Here is an 18,030-nt window from a genome sequence, read left to right on the forward strand (position 1 = left end):
CATGCTCACAGTCAAACGAGTGGATCCCCTCCAAGCCAAATAGACCAAGGCACCCTGCCGGGAGCTTTGAGTTGGCCCTCATGCGGCTTCTCAGACATTCATACACATTTATGTTTGCAGAGAGCCACAGTGACTCATACACACATCCGAACACACACATACACACAAACTTATATGGCACGCTACCCTGCCCGGAGACCTCTGACTTGAACCTGCTGCTCTCACTCAGCAACACATAAATCACTGGGCTCTCAGCAGCACTGCTGGCCCTCAGTGCCATGCTGAACTTGACTCCACGGGAATAAAAGTCCGTAACAGGATACAAAAACTAATCCAGGCCAGAGACAATTGCTGGCATACAGAGGCCCTGGAGGTGCTGATACCCCCCCCCCCCCCCCGTGACGATATGCCGTTTCTGTCATGTGACCTCTGACTTCTGCACTAAGACAACACAGGCCTGCTAGGTGCTACTGGTCAAAGAACAGAGAGGGAGGGAGAATGAGTGAGGACAGGAGGGAAAGGGGGCGATGAAGATCTAACCTGTCAAGTTGCCGCCATTCTTGGTCTGACCATATGCTTCTCTAAATATGCAGGGGGATGTTGCACTTTAAACTACTTTCTACTGTAATTAAAGACTATGGTTAGTAGTTATTTTGGTATGTATTATTATTATTATTATGTATTATTCTTTGGCTTTTTAGATAGGACAGATAGGATTAAAGGGAAGAGAAAGAGGGGAGGACACGCAGCAAAGTCGGACTCAAACCCGGGCTGCTGTTCAAAGAAATGCTTCACCCACAAAATGACCATTTGTATAGCAATAAGTCATGCCGTGCACCCTTAAATTTGAGAAGAAAACTTTTTTTCCTGTATGCTTCCACAGAAAAAGTGACCGTATTGATTTATTGATTGATGGGGCTCACGCTTAACAGCAAAACCTCGGTTTCCAAACTCTCACAACGCGTCCAGTATAATCCAGGTCTCAATTATCCAATCATATGCTCAGTATTTCCCTAACACATGCATTTTCACTAAAACCATATTTAAAACTGAACAGAAAATAAAACTTATCTATGCTCTCTTCAAATCCAGACTCCATCACCAAGGTTTTCAAGCAAAAATGCATGTGTTTGGGATCCACTGAGCATGCGACTGGATAAGTGACACTTAGATTATACTGCATGAATTGTGTGAGAGTTATAGTAGAATAGAATGGATGATTGGTTATAGTTTTGCTGTTGTTACATCATCTCCAGTCAATCAATAAATCAATACCGTTGAAATTTTCTGTGAAGGCATGTGAGAAAAGCAAAGGTTTCTTCACATACTCAGGGTAACGCAACATGACTAACTGATGTAAAAATGGTCATTTTGTGGGTGAAGTATTCCTTTAAGGACTCAGCCTGCAGTACATGGGGGTCAAACTTGCAGGTGAGGGTGCCCAGGGCGCCCCATAATTTTACTTTAAAAACAGATTGAAGGCAGGACTTGCACAGCATTTTTACACAGTGGTATTAGTAGATTATAGTAAATAATCAGAATATATATCTTGCACCACCACAAACCCACAAGTTTTGAAAACACAGCAAACACCATGAGAATAAGGGAGGGTAAAACCAGTTAAATTAGACAACACAACATCATATATACAGCTGCTGCAACTTTTTACTATTTAGCATAGGTACCTGAAACTTTATCCATGCAAATGTGAACCTCACTGCATGTGCTGCAGAATAAAAATGACTCCTGCCAACGGTGTGTGCAATAATTGTCCTGGTAAGATTTAAGAGTATTGTGTTTCTGGGACACTTGAACACACTTGCCTTCAGGAGGTGTTGCCTAACTGAGAAAGAAGGTGTCTATTTAATATCTCCAATTGTTCACAGTGATCAATAAAAGTTGGATTAGGCAAGAAGTAACACTGCATTTGTCAAGCTCCTGAAGATTTATACGGCTATGACGAAATACAAACCCTTATTTGGACTTCTTGGTTTCCCTTTGTTGCCTTGTTTGTCTAATTAAGCTGCCGACAAACCAGCATAGCAAAGCCCTAACAACACCCCGCTGTAAATAATCCAACGGTCTGTCCTGTCATGTGGCAGCAGCCTCCCACACCACTCCCTAACTGTCTTAACTGTGCTCCTGCAGCACGCTCCAAGCCCCCATCCCAGCCGCCAGTCACAGCTACAGGCCCAGCACCAGCTCCAGGAATACTGGAATGCTTCTGTACTCTTCTGTCCTGATAGAGTGGTCACTGTGATAACATCAGGCACCAGGGCCTGCACAGCCACAGGGCTCCGAGACACACTTTTATGACTTAAGTATCTGGGACTGATATCTGCGGCCATCAGCTCAATACACCCTCATCACATACTTACAGATACTCAGACACTCGCTCGCTGTGTCTAACAGATGCACGCAAACACATGTACATGCCTGCCAACATGAACATGTACACACAACCTCACTCTATTTATTCCACCTCTCGTAATTCTTTGTGCACACACACACACACAACTGAAGTGTCATTTTCTGTGGGACAAATTTAATCTTCAGTCAACTTGTATTTAATCAGCGTCAAACTGTGAAATTATCCCTCATCCTTGCCACTTAAACCTAACCTAGTATCTTAAATATAATCATAAACCTGACCTTAACTCCAAACTTTAACCATTATACTAGGCCAAATGCTAAATTTAAACCCAGCAACTCTATGCTCAAAGAAAACTTTGCTAATGTAAGGACCATAAAGTCAAACATTTGGTCCTCACAAAGATAACGTATAAGAGCAGACAAAAGACGATCAGTCTAAATCAAATAGACTTCAAACAGAGCGCACCAGAGCTGGGAGACACAGAGGAAACAGCAGGGACCCACCTGATAACACTGACTTTTCTTAACATTGTCCTCCTGATTAAGAGACATGCTCACTGAATTACGCTCAAATAATCAAGTTCTTTATTCATTGTCATCTCATGCTGTATTTAAACAACTTGTAGTAGAATAGCACAACCAAATACCATGTTGTTTGTCTGTTTGATACTTGATTTTATGAAGCTGTATATCAAAGAATATTTTGGGGGATATAATATCCTAATGTCTTTATAAAAAATTAAAAAAACGTGACGTCAAAATTCCTGTTTACATGCAGCCATGCATACTCCGAATAACTATGACCTCATGTCATTTATCATGTCAAAATATGGAAAAGTGGAACAGCTGGAGATGCTTGAGCCATTTTGCTTCTATGCATCAAAATAGGATTTTTCCAGAGCTTTCCACAAGTGGTGGACTTGGTTAACTGTGCATACACAGTCTCACTCTGTCACTCCTTCAACCACCTTCTTGAAAAGGTCAGTGTTGGCGATACTTGTGCATATCCAAAAACCTGCTAACACCAAGTGTTTCCTAATGTTTAAAAGTAGGTGTGTTTCTTTGTCCGACCAGAAATGTGGGCTTTTCTTTCGGGCATGCAACTCCACCCCAGCCTTTCAAACTGTTGGTGAGTTGGTTTGTGTACAATGCATTCATGACAACGAAGAGAGCTGACCGTGAGCAGGCAAGAGGCTGCATGTTGCAAAATGTGGCAAAAACAACTGAGAAACACATTCTGAATGCACTATACAAATGTCCAAAAAATGCTCCTAAAACCCAAATAATACCAGCATATACGACGTGTCTCCATCAGAAAATGCTACACTCAAATTCCAAATACTGTCATACTTGTAATAATAGTGGAATATTAGTGTGCATGCAAACATAGTATCAGCCATGGCCTTCTTTAGCAGACACAACACGAACTACTCAAGTGACCAGAAGATGATGAAAACAACATATTACTCTGTTACATGAGCCTTTTTAGGTACATAGACTTTATTGATGCTGTTCATATGATGGGATTTCAAGATCCATCCGAAAAGGGGCCAAAGATTTAAGTCAGAATCTAGGAGTCATATGCTGGCGATGATTTGGGAGGAAGTGGACTTCATACAACAGCTGCCATAAGAATGTCTATAAAGACAAGTCTGAATTTTGAATACTTTCATCTTGTACACAATTCTGACAAGTTTACCGCATGAACGTCAAAACGAATGAGAACTCAAAATAAAAAGTTCTTTATCACAAACGGAGCACTCTTAGAGTTATACTATAACATGTCTTGTAAAACCGATACATCCAGAGAATGTTAAACGTCACCTAAAGCATCACTGTCACTGTTGTCAGAGTGGAGACACCGCAGATACCCTTTACTCCTCTTTGACCTGAAGAGAAAGCAGTGTGTGCGTTTTGATGGACAGCACCACTTCACTCTTTCACATTGATGGTCAGTCACGCAAACAAAAAGAGGGATGAGATGAGTTTCTCAGGGGAGTGAGGATAATAAAATCAGGGTGTCTGTGTGTCCTGAGCAGGGGCCATATTTGATGCTCTAACAGAATGAAGGTCTTTGGCGGCCCAGCCTGGCAGTCTTTTAGCTAAAGCAAGCAGATTTCTTTGAAGCCTGGCCACCTTGGCTGAAGAGCCATTACTCCCGAGGTTTTCTATACATTAACCATGCTACAGCGGCTCAAGTGCATTACAGGCTGCCGCCCCAGCAGGGCCCAATTGTACTCCCTCTTGTTAAATATTACCCCAACAGAGCTTTTGATTTTATTGTCATTTTTTTCTCCCCATAGCGCTTATCCTCCTCCCCTCCCCCGATCAGATTAGGATCGATTGCTGTATGGCAGAGCTGGCCCAGACATGAGGACCAGAACAACGCTACAGCGTGATTGTGCTCCTCAGGCCCCGCCTTGGAGACTATTCAGGCGACTAAATAGAATGATTTGCCCTTAGATGTCAAATTTCCTCCGAGACAAGGATGTCAATACCAATTAGATTGTCTGCAGTTGCCTTAGTTACGCCAGCCTGCCCCACACCACCACCACCGCCACCCCAGCCTCTTTTCCTCTAAAGATACACTCGCTCTCTTTTAACATCTCACTCACATCTCTCTTTTTTGTAGGCAGAGTGGTGGTCTCGGCACCAAGCCTTTAGCCTCAAATCAGTTTTATGGCTGGCGCTGTGCAGACATTAGGCTAACTCCATTAGCCTCTCTGAAGGAGATGGCCTGAGGGGATACTGAGGGGCCAAGATGTGACTGGGTAAGGGTGTGGGCGTGTGTGTGTGTGTGTGTGTGTGTGTGTGTGAGTGCACATGCTGAAAGGGTGAAGGGGTAACATTGTCTTACAGAGTCTTTTGGCATCCCCTTAAAGGTCACTGTCTGCTGGTCCGAGGAGGCAAAAGCCCACTGGAGCAAGAACATAAACAAGAAAGAGAAGTGGGCAGAAAATGGATTAATGAACAAATGTAATTAGGAGAAAGGGAGGATGGAGAGAGTGGGAGAGAGGACTCTGTCTCCACTTAGTATCGTGGCTCCTGCAGGCGCTTAAGTGCTAACATGACAAACAGATGTGGCCATGGCTGGCCAGACATTGGGCTGCACGTACACACTGAAGCGTACAAAGACACCTACATAATACACAAATACACATACGGTCATTGTTTACTGTCGCTTTCACAGCTTTCTAAATATGGACTTCAAATCCACTGTGCACAAAATGCAGAAAAACATCATTTGACTGATATCATTCCAAATGATTTATGACAAAATATTTATGACAAGAAGCAGAGCAGAAGCTGATAAAGCCAGAACTGCTCCAGTGTTTGGTTGGCACACTTTCCACTCTCTGCTGTATTTCTCTGGCATAATTTATGTTGGAGTGTTCTCACCAGCGGCAAAGGAAAGGTTACAGTCCCAGCTACAAATGAATATGTTTTAATGTCCAAAATATTTTCTAAAATTAGGTGATTCATAATTAAAGACATTTTGTGTATTCCATTCAAAAAGGAACCAGAAAACAGGCATTTAATTGAATATCTGACCATTTTTACAACTTAATACTATTAAGAAATTTAGTAGGAATGTGTAATTACTTTTGTCATTGACCATTCAAAATAATGATTAAAAAAATTAACAAAATAAACACCGTTTTCAGTCTCTTAAAATAATTTGAAACTCTCAAAATACAGTCACAACTGTTATTTTTATAATTTGTTGGCACGTCTCTAACAACCCCAAATTCTGTGTGCCGACCAACCACACTCACATTTGATCCAACTTTGTCAGGAAATTATGTTAGCCAGCTTCCATCACTCATCACAGATTTGAAATTTTATATCAAAATATATGACTTCTATGTCTATTAACCAGAAGAAACACTTGTCCAATACCTCTAACACTGTTTTATAATACGTTTAGTCCACAGTCTGCTTTTTTACTTTCAATACAAAACTAAAATGTCCCCCTCAGATATTTTAACACAGATGAGTGCAGGTGAAGAAAACAAACATTTTTATGTTACTTTTTTTTCTTTGACCTTAAAGAGGACCAGAAAATAGCCATGTGTCAACCAACCCCTGAAGCCAACCATCCCTGGTCTCCAGTATGTACAGTAGGTCCCTCGCTTGGTCATGTGTGTTCTCTAAAGAAAACACACTCTCTGACGGACCATTAGGCATCATTATTGTTAGCTTTAGGAATTACCTCGCCACACAGCTTGCTTTTGGTTTCAGAGAAACAACAATATGCAAGACAAGGGTTTCATTCATCTCTGTAGATTTAGGGGATGCCAAGTTTTCAAGGTACAAGAAAACCATCAGAAACTTCTTACAGGCCAATCATAAACAGATTTAGAAACAGATGTTTTGCTACAATATACAGTACACACCAGAACCTATGACCTTGTATTTTTGCAGCCTTTGATCCATCCGTCTCTCCAATGAGCTCTGTGTTCTTTACTCAGCTGTCCAGTGGTTAAGCATCTCTGAAGTTACCTTGTCCAGATTTCAGTATAAAGCCGCCGTTTGCTTCAGTGGGCATTCAGAGGAACGTTTTCTCTCAGCTCTCACAGTGGTTTTTACATTAAATATTTGTGTTGAGGGCCACACTGAGTGATTAAGTGTATAACTTCTCTGTTTAGTTTACATTGTTACTGCTACAGGAATATGAAACCTTATACTTCCTTTTCCAGGTTTCAATTAGCATCTAAAGACACCATTAACTACTGCAATTGACTAAATCAATACCTTCCCAGAAAGCATCCAAATCAAGATGTAATCAGGTCTGTTTTCAGTTCTCTACTGTTAGATAACGATAAACACAAGGAGACTTTTTCGAGAGCATCATATGTTACCATAATTTGAAAATTAAATACTGTTACAAGGTTTCAGGCAATGTACATCGATGGGAATCAGTGGTTGAAATGTATGAGATACAGACAAAAAAAATGACTTCAGCATAATGCAACCCAGTATTATGCACATTCTTCCCCTCAGTTTCATGTCAAAGGCATACTGTGCACAACCAGCAGACACTAATGTGAGCCATGGCCAGGGTTGTGAATTTACTTCTTTCAATACCTTTTCTCCTTTCTCTTTTGCGAGGGCGCGCAACAAAATCAATCCAGCAGTGACTTGCATTTTGAAGTTGGTTTAACCTTGCAGTGACACCTATTGCAGATGCTTTGAAATGGTTGGGAAGAATAGTTTCCGCATGGTGGGATCTGCAATTAGGCGGCACATCTGCACCGGCAGCAGCACCCCAGCATCCCCTCAACCTCCAAATCTGGCATGCTCAGAGCTCACTGTTGGTTGGCAGCCAACACAAACAGTTCCCACTGCATAAATGTGAATAATTCTATGAGATGAATTTCAACCGGGCAATTAGATGGGTTTCAACTGTGAATATTTCAAGAGCGTCCTGCATTTGACTTTCCAACTGATAAGAGAAGGGACGGATCAAGGGAGCAAGAGAGAGACGCGGATACAAGTGACAGGACATGTTGAGCAAAGTGAGGAGACAAATAGAGGGAATCTTGAAAGAAGGGGAGGAGAGACAGTGACAGCCATGAGACAGAAATTTACAACCAGATCATCAATTAACCACTCCAATCACAATGGATCAGGCCATTAAATGTGCATTTCTTCCAAACGACCTCCTGACTGACAATGACGACAGATCACGAGCTTGTATTGATGGCCGTTGGAACACTACACAGTCCCAAAGTCTGAGAAGTTCACTGTTTGTCAGTTAATTCGGCACATGCGGTCAGGGACAAAACAAATGTCTGCCCTCTCAACTTACATACGTCTCATTAAATACAATCCAGTTATTTCAAGCTACAAGACTAATGTCTTGTGCTCTCAAGTTGGCATGTTTACCTTGCTCTCGTTTTTCTTGTGCTGAATAAGCACAGAATGTGACCATTAAATATATTGCTGATGGAGAGACAAGGGAAGGGAGACATCAATATTAAAGTGAACTGGAGTTACTGCCCGCTGTGTTACGCGATAGGCTATCCCTGGGTGACGTCAAAGCCAGGTTAGATAAAGAATATGCAATGAATTTACACACTTAACTTTGAAATTATGCATACAAGCTTGTGATTTAACCTTGTTCCCATCACACCGTGAGATCAAATTTTGCTATTGGTAATTTTTGAACATAGGCTTATCTTTCTGAATCTATTCAGAATTCCAGCTCGGACAAAAACAGATATTCTCCTCCCCATTATCATTAAAATTAGCCTCTGTGTAATGAAAAAAACATGTGAAAGAAAGGACCTTAGGACATGGCATTCTCTATAAAATCCTACTTTCAGCACCTCTGAAATTAGACCTAAAGTCGCCCCAGAGGGGCCATTAGACGATAAATCCCTGTCATTGACCAGCTTCTGCCCTCTGCTTGCTCACGACTGACGTCCAAACCCCTTTGAAGTCCCTCGCCACAACAACACCAGCACCATTTCCTCTCCTCTAGAAATGCGAGTTGCCCCTTGCAGGACACCAGAAAAGAGCAGGCAAAGGTCTGAGGGAGGAAAGGGGACCCACAACATTCAAAATAAGCCAGATGTTTGCGTCCCATGCTAACATGTGGAGACATGCGCTTGCCGTGGGCCTGCATTAATGAAGGTAGAGATCCATCTGGGGGGGCTGATAGGCAAAGGCGATGCTGTGTGATAGGCCGTGGCACATACACACACTCACCCGGTCACATGTGCTAGCAATAAGTTAGCCTCACTGCCACTCTGGTCAGACAAACAGATGGAGCTGGGCTGAGACGGGAATATTTCACATTCAAAAAGAAAAAGGAGAGAAAACCCAAGAAAAGAATAGCGTGGTGCTGTTGGGTTTCATCGAGGTACTTCTGCTAATTTGTCCAGCAACATTGTACTTTCATGTCTTATTCTAAGTAATAGATATTCAATTTACCGACATTCTTACAGGTTGCTCAAAAAAAAAAAATCACGTAACTTTTTAATGTTTACCAAATATAAAGACAGTGTAAAGTATAGTGTTGCACTGAGGACATTTTATCTGAGTACTGCTGCTTTCAGTAAAAAACAGTGCACTTTGAAGCAGAGGATTACAGTTATTATCTTATTAAACTCTGTTAATTAGTTTTAAATTACTTACTGGCATTGTATAATAAATGCATTCTCATTGAAGTGGCAAAATTTGAATAAGATTAAATAAAATGTAAACCTCTTTTAGGAATAAAAACTTCTAATATGGTCATATAATATCAAAACATGTTAATGAACTTATAATATTGCAGTAGTTAATTGATCCTAATATAATTTAGACATACATTTAATGATCACTGTGTGCAATCAAGTATCATTACCACAGTGCTCATGATTGAAACTCTACTCTAATTTTTGTCTGGTGGAGCACTCCAGTGGATACGTCTAGGTTAATATTTAACTCTCTCTGATATCTTTAAAAAGGGCTGCCTATTAAATCATAATGCTATTTTTATGGACATTTATTATGCTAATTTAAAATTCATTATGCTATTTGACCAAAAAGTGTGTCAGTAAAAGAAGCGTTCCACCTTAGCTAAAGATCACTGCAGCACAATGTTACTTTTTAGTATTCCATTAATATAATGTGGCCTCTCTGTGTTGTCACGTCACATTTATTTATAGTGTAAAAAGTAAATTAGTAAATGTTAAACTGCAAATTGAAGAACAATTCTATGTTGTAAGCATTATTTGCAAACTAACATTAGGTGCCTTTCAGTCAAACTCTCTGGCTGGCATAAATAAAGTACTTGCCCTTCTGCTTCTGTCTGACTCTGTCGTCTTTGTTAGACTTGTTGTGTTAAGTGTTAAGAAGGGGATTACTGAGCTGCACTGGTGTTATGCCGGCTGTAAGAGCTTGTTTGTTTGGTTACGTGTTGTGATTATATCACAGTAGATAGTGCAGTGCATTTCAGAGACACTTAAGAGTCATTAGGGATCAGTACACAGAAGTTACAGTGTGTACATTGTTGTGTGACTCACATCTTCGTCATGGAAATATCGCTCCTGGGCGTCCGGCAAAGCATGCAGAATACACATGTCAGTGCTCTCCACATTTTGAACCGAAAAGCGAATTATGTCAACAGTGAAGAAATAAGCGTTCATAGATATTAGCATTTCAAAAGAGGAGAAGAAAGAAGTGTGCGATAAGCGAAGGCGCGAGGAGAGGAAGAGGGTGAGTGGGTGGTTGGTTGGGGGGGGGGGGGGGGGGGGGGGGGGTGAATGGAAACGTAAAGATTGCATGGAATGCTCTTGCGTGAACTGCAAATGAACCCCTAAACCCCAATCTCCACCTGACAAAATCTGTTCTTTGCCCTGACACACAACCACAAGGAGCTCGCAGGAATGCCATGTTAAGATCACAATTGCCTCTCTATGGGCTTCAGAAATAAATATTTCCATCCCAGGAGAGGCTGTGGAAATATTATACAATCCAATAACTGAGGATCTTTATACACTCAATATTCTATCAACCTGCTTTCTATTTGGGGGAGAAAAAAGAGGGAATATTTGCAACCATGATATCTGAAACGTACAGTAAGGCCTCACAAGGGAAATGTTTGAAATTAGGGCGTGCTTATTTTGGAAAACAACATGAGGATAAAAATATCAAGACCAAAGACATAAAAATGACTCTTCTGGGGATATTCATCACAATTACATGTTTTTTCAGTCTTAGCCTGAACTTAATGACCCAAACATGCAGCCAAGAGTAGCTGTAACATTTTGTGACGGTCTACCAACATCCAGTTTGACACCTCTCTGGTGTGTAACCGCACTGTTGCCTTTCTGATCTCTCCTCAGCTGTCATCAGTGACACACATCACATTAAAACTGTGACTAAACTGACGTAATGATAACCGCAGTTGCTCGGTTAGAATGGTATTTAAGCAGCCTAATGCCCTGTTTGTTTTCCAATGTGCTCTCCCAGTGGTGCTCTCAATCCACTGAGGGTGTGTTGAGTGCTGTGATTGGTGTGTTTTTGTCTGTGTGTGTATGTTCACAGACACTCCCTCTCCTAAACTGGGCAGGTCTTTTTCTCTGTGTGTGTGTGTCTGTCTCCCTCCTTCATTCAGTCACTCACTTTCCCTCACTCGTTCTTTTCTTTCCCTTTTTACTTCCCCTCTTAATGTCTGCTTGTTTCCTCCTCCTCCTCCTCCTTCTTTCTTCTCCCCTCTCTCTCCTCCCACTGGGGCTGTATGCATTCCTGCCAGGAGGGGCGGAGGTGTCTGTGATCCGGGCTCGATAAGGACCAGGCCTCCCCTCCATGCTGCCCTCCCTTGTGTTCACCCTCACCCTCACCCCCTCCCTGGGAAAATGGGTGCACCCTCCTCCCTGGCAGGGCACCGGCTCCCCTTTGAGTGTGCTGCCAGCCGTGGCAGCAGAGACTTAACATGATTTGTTTGTCTGCTGCTGCGTGTTTGCACCAAACTGTAGCGCCAGCCCCCATTACTCCTGCCGGAGATCCAGAGGGCTGGTTAACTGGTACAGATCAGGAGTGAGGCTCCTGGAGGCAGGGGGCGGAGGGTTAAAGGGGTGTTAAAGAGGGTGAAGTAGGGAAGGTGGGGGGGATGTAGGGAGAGATGAGGGTTAAAATGAGTTTGGAGTATGATCCACTGGCTGGAAACGTTCAACATTTCTTGAAAATAAGCCTGGCTGCAATGGGCTGAACTCAGCATATGTGAGATAACAGGAAAACATTCACTCACACACACATAAAACTATGTCACTAATCACTCAGTTTGCAAAGATCGAGGGTTTTCCCGTTCTCTCTCTTTTTTTTCTCCTGGTGTTTTGTAATTGGCTTGCTTCCTGGTGCAGTGGCGGACAGCAGGCACAGCAGCGGCTGCCCAGTCGGCCCATTGATCTTTCATCAGCCCATAGACTTAAAGCTGAAGGCATGAGGGAGAGGCTGGAGAGGCAGCCCCTCTTTTTATGGCAGCCCGCTGGAGCCTGCCTAGGATTGTTCCCTGTTTCCTCAGATTGTTTTTCATTTAGTCAGGGTGCAGCGCTGTGCCGCTCTGAGGAGGTGAGGTGAAGTGTTGCAGACATTTAGGAGAGCACGTAACAGCTACAGTCTGGGTAGGTGGATACAATGGTATAGCAGGGCTTGTTTGCTGATAACATTTTAGTTTCTGTGCGTGTGTGTGTTTGGGTTTTTCGCTTAAAGTGTGTTACAAGTGGTGTGTGACATCTCTTTGGTTTATTTCTCCGTTTTCCAAAGGACGGATTAAATGACCTATAGGCCTACGATTTGGGAGGTGTTTGTGGCCTAATAAGTGATTACTGTAAATACATATAAATGTTTGTTTTAAGTGGAGAGTATATTGAAGAAATCAGCTATTTCTTGCCTAAAAGACTGGCAGTAAACTCAGATGACAAACGGCAGCACCACTAATTTAGTTAGAGATAGAGATACATTAAACCGTTGCACTTGGTAATATTTCTCCATGGACTCCCCGGCTATTAATCAAAACCATTTTACATTAAGAAAAAGTAGCAAGAGCTCTTAACGCAAATCAAATTTCACTTAAGGGGCTAAAATTACCTTCATCAATTTGCATGAAAGCCATGGTAGTGGTCAAGACATCCATGTGATATCCAATCAGAGGGTCTAATCAGTGTGTGGGTGTGGTCCGTTGTATCCCCAACAGTATTCCATTGATCCGAGCTCCGGCGCTGAGCTGCAGCAGTCGTGCAGGCCCTGAACTTGGTCATCTAACTGATACATGATATTAGGATCCTTCTTCCAGGCAGCTCCAAGGGGATCTGGTCAGAGGGAGAGGGAGAAAGAAACAGACTTCAGATCAGCAGATCAATTTTCACTGGACCTTGAATATTTCATGTAGGGAGTCTTGCTGCAGACACACAGATGGGCTAAATAACTGGGTGACAACCATGTCCAGTCACACACGTACACCTGATTGTGCATGCTGGCAAACACAGCCTGATCACACTGGAAATTTGTACTTAATAGTACAAAAATAAACGTCATGTTTTCCATCTGACTTGAACGTGGCAAAGGGAGTGGATCGGGATGTCCCCTGAACTTTATCTCCCACACTGAGCAAAAAAAAGGGTGCTAATACAGACCTTAATATTATTTATATTAAAACCATAAATTCACTTTAATGCTACAAAAACAAGGTGGTTTCTGTTTGCAGTGTACGACAAGAACATTTCCGTGAGAAGATGTTGCACAGGCACACACACACACACACACACGAACATTTCACCCTAAGGGCCAGGTTAGGGGAATCATGTCTGGATCATGTTTCTAGTCCCAGCGAACATGTGGTCGATGTAAGGCTGTGATACAGACTATGCACTGGTCCAAGAAGTGGACACAAAGGATAACATGCTCAAAAAGCTGGTTTCTATGCACAGTAGAAACCAACCTGTGTTCATAAGGGGAAATATGTGTTCATTTTTATATTTTATGTATTCTATTGATGTGTCCTTTGACATTTAATTCCCACTAAATGGTGCAAGATAATAAAATTTTAGAACATAAATGTCAGATAATTATACAGAAAAGCTTAAATTATGCCCTGTGTAAAATGGACAGTAAATCTATCCAGAGTATCAGCAGTAACAATACAATAACCCACACCTGACCCCTAAACCTTCACCCGCAGAAAGGATGTTGTTTCACCGACTGTCTTCAAATACTTTCCTCTCGGAAAGACATCAGTGAAACCAGAGCTTGTCAGACCCTGTATTTGTTTATTAAGTACGCTCTTGGACTGGCGTACTCCCAAGATGGCTGTAACTGAGAGATTTGTTCATGTAGGCATTAGGGCTGGCTATCAGTGGTGAATTATTTATTGAAAAAAATCTTCCCTTCCTTGACGGATGAGAGAATATGTAGGGCTGCTCACTGACTCTGCCATATATTAGAGGAATGATGAAAACATTGTTAAGCGCTGCACACAGTGAATTCAGAAAAAAAGGTCAAAATCTCTATTTCTGGGAAATAATGCCCAAAATATGTGTAGCAAACGTGTCGTTATAGAAGTATAATGACTTAACCTGGAGAAAAATACAATTGTCAGTACTCCTGCTATAGTACATATGTTGTTTACTATTTGAATATCATACAAATACAATTTTATACATATGCATTAAATATTGAAATTAAATTTAAGTCATGTCCTGTGCCTTTCCAAACAGCTCATTATTTCTTAATTCTCCCAAAGCTGCATCAGCCTGTCAGTGCCTCCTTAAAATGTTTGACGGATGTATTTTTAGAAATGCTATCTTCTAGAATAAATATAATAAACTTCACTGTATATATTCTCACTGACAGGGATGTCAGGGATTCCACAGGGAAGACGCAGCGGTTGCAAAACGTGTGCTGATTATTTTGGACCCCCAGCCCCTGTTTTTGGCAACAACAAAATCCAAAACAAAGGGGACACAAGTCACACAAAATTAGACAGCTAGAAATTCAGTTACCATGGATATTTCTCCTGCCAGATTAAAATCACAATGATTTGTTCAAATCAGAATAAATCACATTTGGTCATTTTCTCTGCCCGCTTTATTATGTTAGTTTTTGTAGTCTGCAGCAGTGAAAGAAAGAGAGACAGGCAGAGGGGCCTGGCTATTGTCATTCAATGGCCGAGCCATTTTGGAAATCACCGCTCTCGATTTGCTCCCGCTGCCTCCCTCTCTGTATTCCCTTATGGCTGCACTAGATGGAAGGCTTCCTTTTATAATTTTCCAACTTGCACATAACGCCACCAACCCCCCTCTCTCTCAGAATAACATACACATGTCAAAGGCTGAGCTGAATGTTTGAATGAGTCGATGAAAGAAATAAAAAATGATGAGGGAGAGACTTAACTTTCAAAAAGAAAAAAAAATGTGCAACATCCGGATGCATTTATATTGATAAAACTATCTAACACTTATTTAAAATTTCACAACAAAACACAAGTTGGGATCTCTCAGGGTAATTTACCACTAGAGACGTCTATATATTGGTTAGAGCTAAAAGCTGCTCCATTACCAGAGGGGACTAATAATTGTGATCTATGCCTGCTCACTCAGCAAATAATCAATCATGCTTATTTAGTGTGTCTAAACTGGGATTTTGCTTAAACAAACCATTGTCGTACACGTGGAGGGGCACCTTTTAAGCCAGTAGTAATGCTCAAGTGACATTATCTAAAATAAACTATTTTGTGGGCTTTAATGTTAGTTACGACGGCATATGGGGGAGCTTTTGTAAGCTCCAGACCTAATTTGAATAAAATCACTCTGGCCTTGTGACCCGGACTCATCTAAACACCCTCACATTGTCACACAAAGAGCCACTAAAAAGGGGGCCCGTGACCCATTTTGTGTCTTGGCCCATACTTCAAGAATAAAGTATTATTGCTGCTATCAGTGAGTCAGCATCCGCGCTGCAAAAAACACCAGAGATCAGAGGAGAAAAGGGAGCAGCAGTTGAGCAGATTAGCAACACAAGACAAGTGAGCAGACTACAAAACTCTGCGTAAAATCCGAGATATTCATGGAAGGGGCTGAGGATGGGGATGCTGACAGCCTGATGACTTGAGTAATTGCAGACCTGATTCAGAACAACCTGCATGTTAGGACTTTAATTTGCGGGAAATCAGGCAGGATCTCCACACTGCCAGCCTCACACCGAAGGAGATTATTCTCATCAATAGAGCATGAAATTCACTGGCTGACCAATGGACACACTGCTTGCTCTCAGGCCAGCGAAGTGACCACTGAAGTGATGTGCCAGTGTGTGTATGTATATTGTGTATCAGTTTGTATGTGTGTGAGAAAGAGAGGGAGGGAGAGAGAAAGGAGACAATGGTGTGTGTGTGCCTGGGAGAGAAAAATAGAAGTTTCTATTTGGGTTTATTTTTACTCGATGCAACTTAAGTGCTTTATGGGGGAGTTTCTATTTTAACCCTATGTGAAATGACTTGAAACAGCCTGTCGCTTTAAATTTTAACTTTTAAATGTGGCCTGGTTCTCATCAAAAGTTAGTCACACCTTTTGTCTTTGTTTTCACACTTGAATCACCATTTTCAAGCATCACACACACATATTTTTACAGCTATTCACCACCGCTATAATGGAACATTTTAGTGTTATGTTTAGAAATAGCTGGGGGAAAGGGATTTAATGAAACCAAGGGATCAGATTTTGTTTCAATATCATGTGCAACACATGTGAAAAAGGTGTTCAGGGTCTTCTGCGGGAAACTTTTGAGATTCAAACACTAAATTTTCTGCATTCTATTGAATTTTTAGGCAGGAATTTGTTCATTTTCTACAACAATATCTGATGTAAATGTCTTAAATTTCGTCAAAATAAAAGTCCTCTGCTACTTTCATGCATGTTATAAATATCGATGGGGACATCTCCCCGAAATCTACTCCTATGAATGAATCAGTTATGAATCAGAGGCTGAAACTAATAATCCCTACTAACCAATGTGTAAGCTGTTAAAATCTGGCATTCAACAACTTTTTCCTAAATGTGAACAACCCTCACATGCTATGACTAAAGCGATGATTTAAGTGAAAGTACAGACATATTAACCTTGTAAGATGGTGCCTAAAAACACTTCAGAGAATGCTGGAGGACGGGACTGCAAATTGAGATCTCCAGGCTGATTACCAAGCAGTAAAGCACTAATGACACTGCTTGTTCTCCTGCGTGATGAATGGATTTCACAAGGTTTGAGCGCAGACCTGTGGATGCACCTTACTTGAGAAAAATGAGAGAAAATTGTACGTTATTGTGTTATAACAGCCAAACATAGTCATGACAGCAAAGTGACTAATCCTAGAGGTTCACAGCCCTCATCAGTTATGTGAAGCAACAGGTAAAACAGGGGTCAAACGCAGATGTAGGTCATGTGGAGACATCAGTGCTGGGATGGGACATGTGAGATATTTTAAAGTAAGATTTCTAAATTATCAGAGCTCATATTAAATAAAGATATATTAAACAAGCTGTGCTGTTCCATGTTCAAAAAGCTCTGAGAGGAGGTCTGTGAAGAAATGTGACTCTTCACCTTGTAACAAATGTCCCCCAGCAGCCTCCCAAGAGTCTCTGAAAAGCAGCAGCCGTGACATCAAACGCTCGCCAGCATTTACCGGGAAGTGTCCAGAGTAGTGTGCGTAAATGGTTGGAGAAAAAAAAAAAAAAAAAGGATGACCAAGCAGAGCCACCCTCGCTGCTGCAACACATGGCTGCTGGGACGCGCCTTGCCTTTAGCGTGGAGTTTGTGCGCCAGGCGCCGAGCAGAATAATCTGTTTACAGTGTGCGCGTTGATGGTCATTTTTTATGATGTTGTTTAATCCACGGTGGTGGAGGGGGAGGAGGAGGGGGCGGAGGAGGAGGCGGGGGTGGGCTGTCTAGCAGAGCCCCAGACAAGCTGGCTCCAGTGGCCATCTCTGTAGGCTATGGGCTTCTCTATTTGAGCAGAGAGACAGGTGTAAATCTCTGCTGCGATCTTTACTCTGCACTCTCAGCGACACTCACCTGAAGGTAAATAAATGGTTTATGGCCAACTAAATGAACCACCTCTCTCTTGTGCACAGAGAGAGAACAGCCCCGGGGGCCGTTGTCATTGTCATGCAGCAGGAA

The 18,030-nt window shown here is 41.9% G+C and overlaps 1 long non-coding RNA gene across 3 annotated transcripts in view; it reads right to left on the reverse strand.

The window, feature by feature from the left end:
• The window catches only part of LOC117270103 (uncharacterized), a 78,352-nt gene that overhangs the window by 29,854 nt on the left and 30,468 nt on the right, over window positions 1–18,030 (reverse strand). For all 3 annotated transcript variants that reach the window (XR_004502767.2, XR_013488129.1, XR_013488128.1), the window contains one exon: window positions 12,955–13,175. This is a non-coding gene — a long non-coding RNA (uncharacterized LOC117270103). The remainder of the gene's footprint in view (window positions 1–12,954; window positions 13,176–18,030) is intronic.

Source organism: Epinephelus lanceolatus, chromosome 19 (genome assembly GCF_041903045.1).
Source record: "Epinephelus lanceolatus isolate andai-2023 chromosome 19, ASM4190304v1, whole genome shotgun sequence".
In the NCBI taxonomy this organism is placed as follows: domain Eukaryota; kingdom Metazoa; phylum Chordata; class Actinopteri; order Perciformes; family Serranidae; genus Epinephelus; species Epinephelus lanceolatus.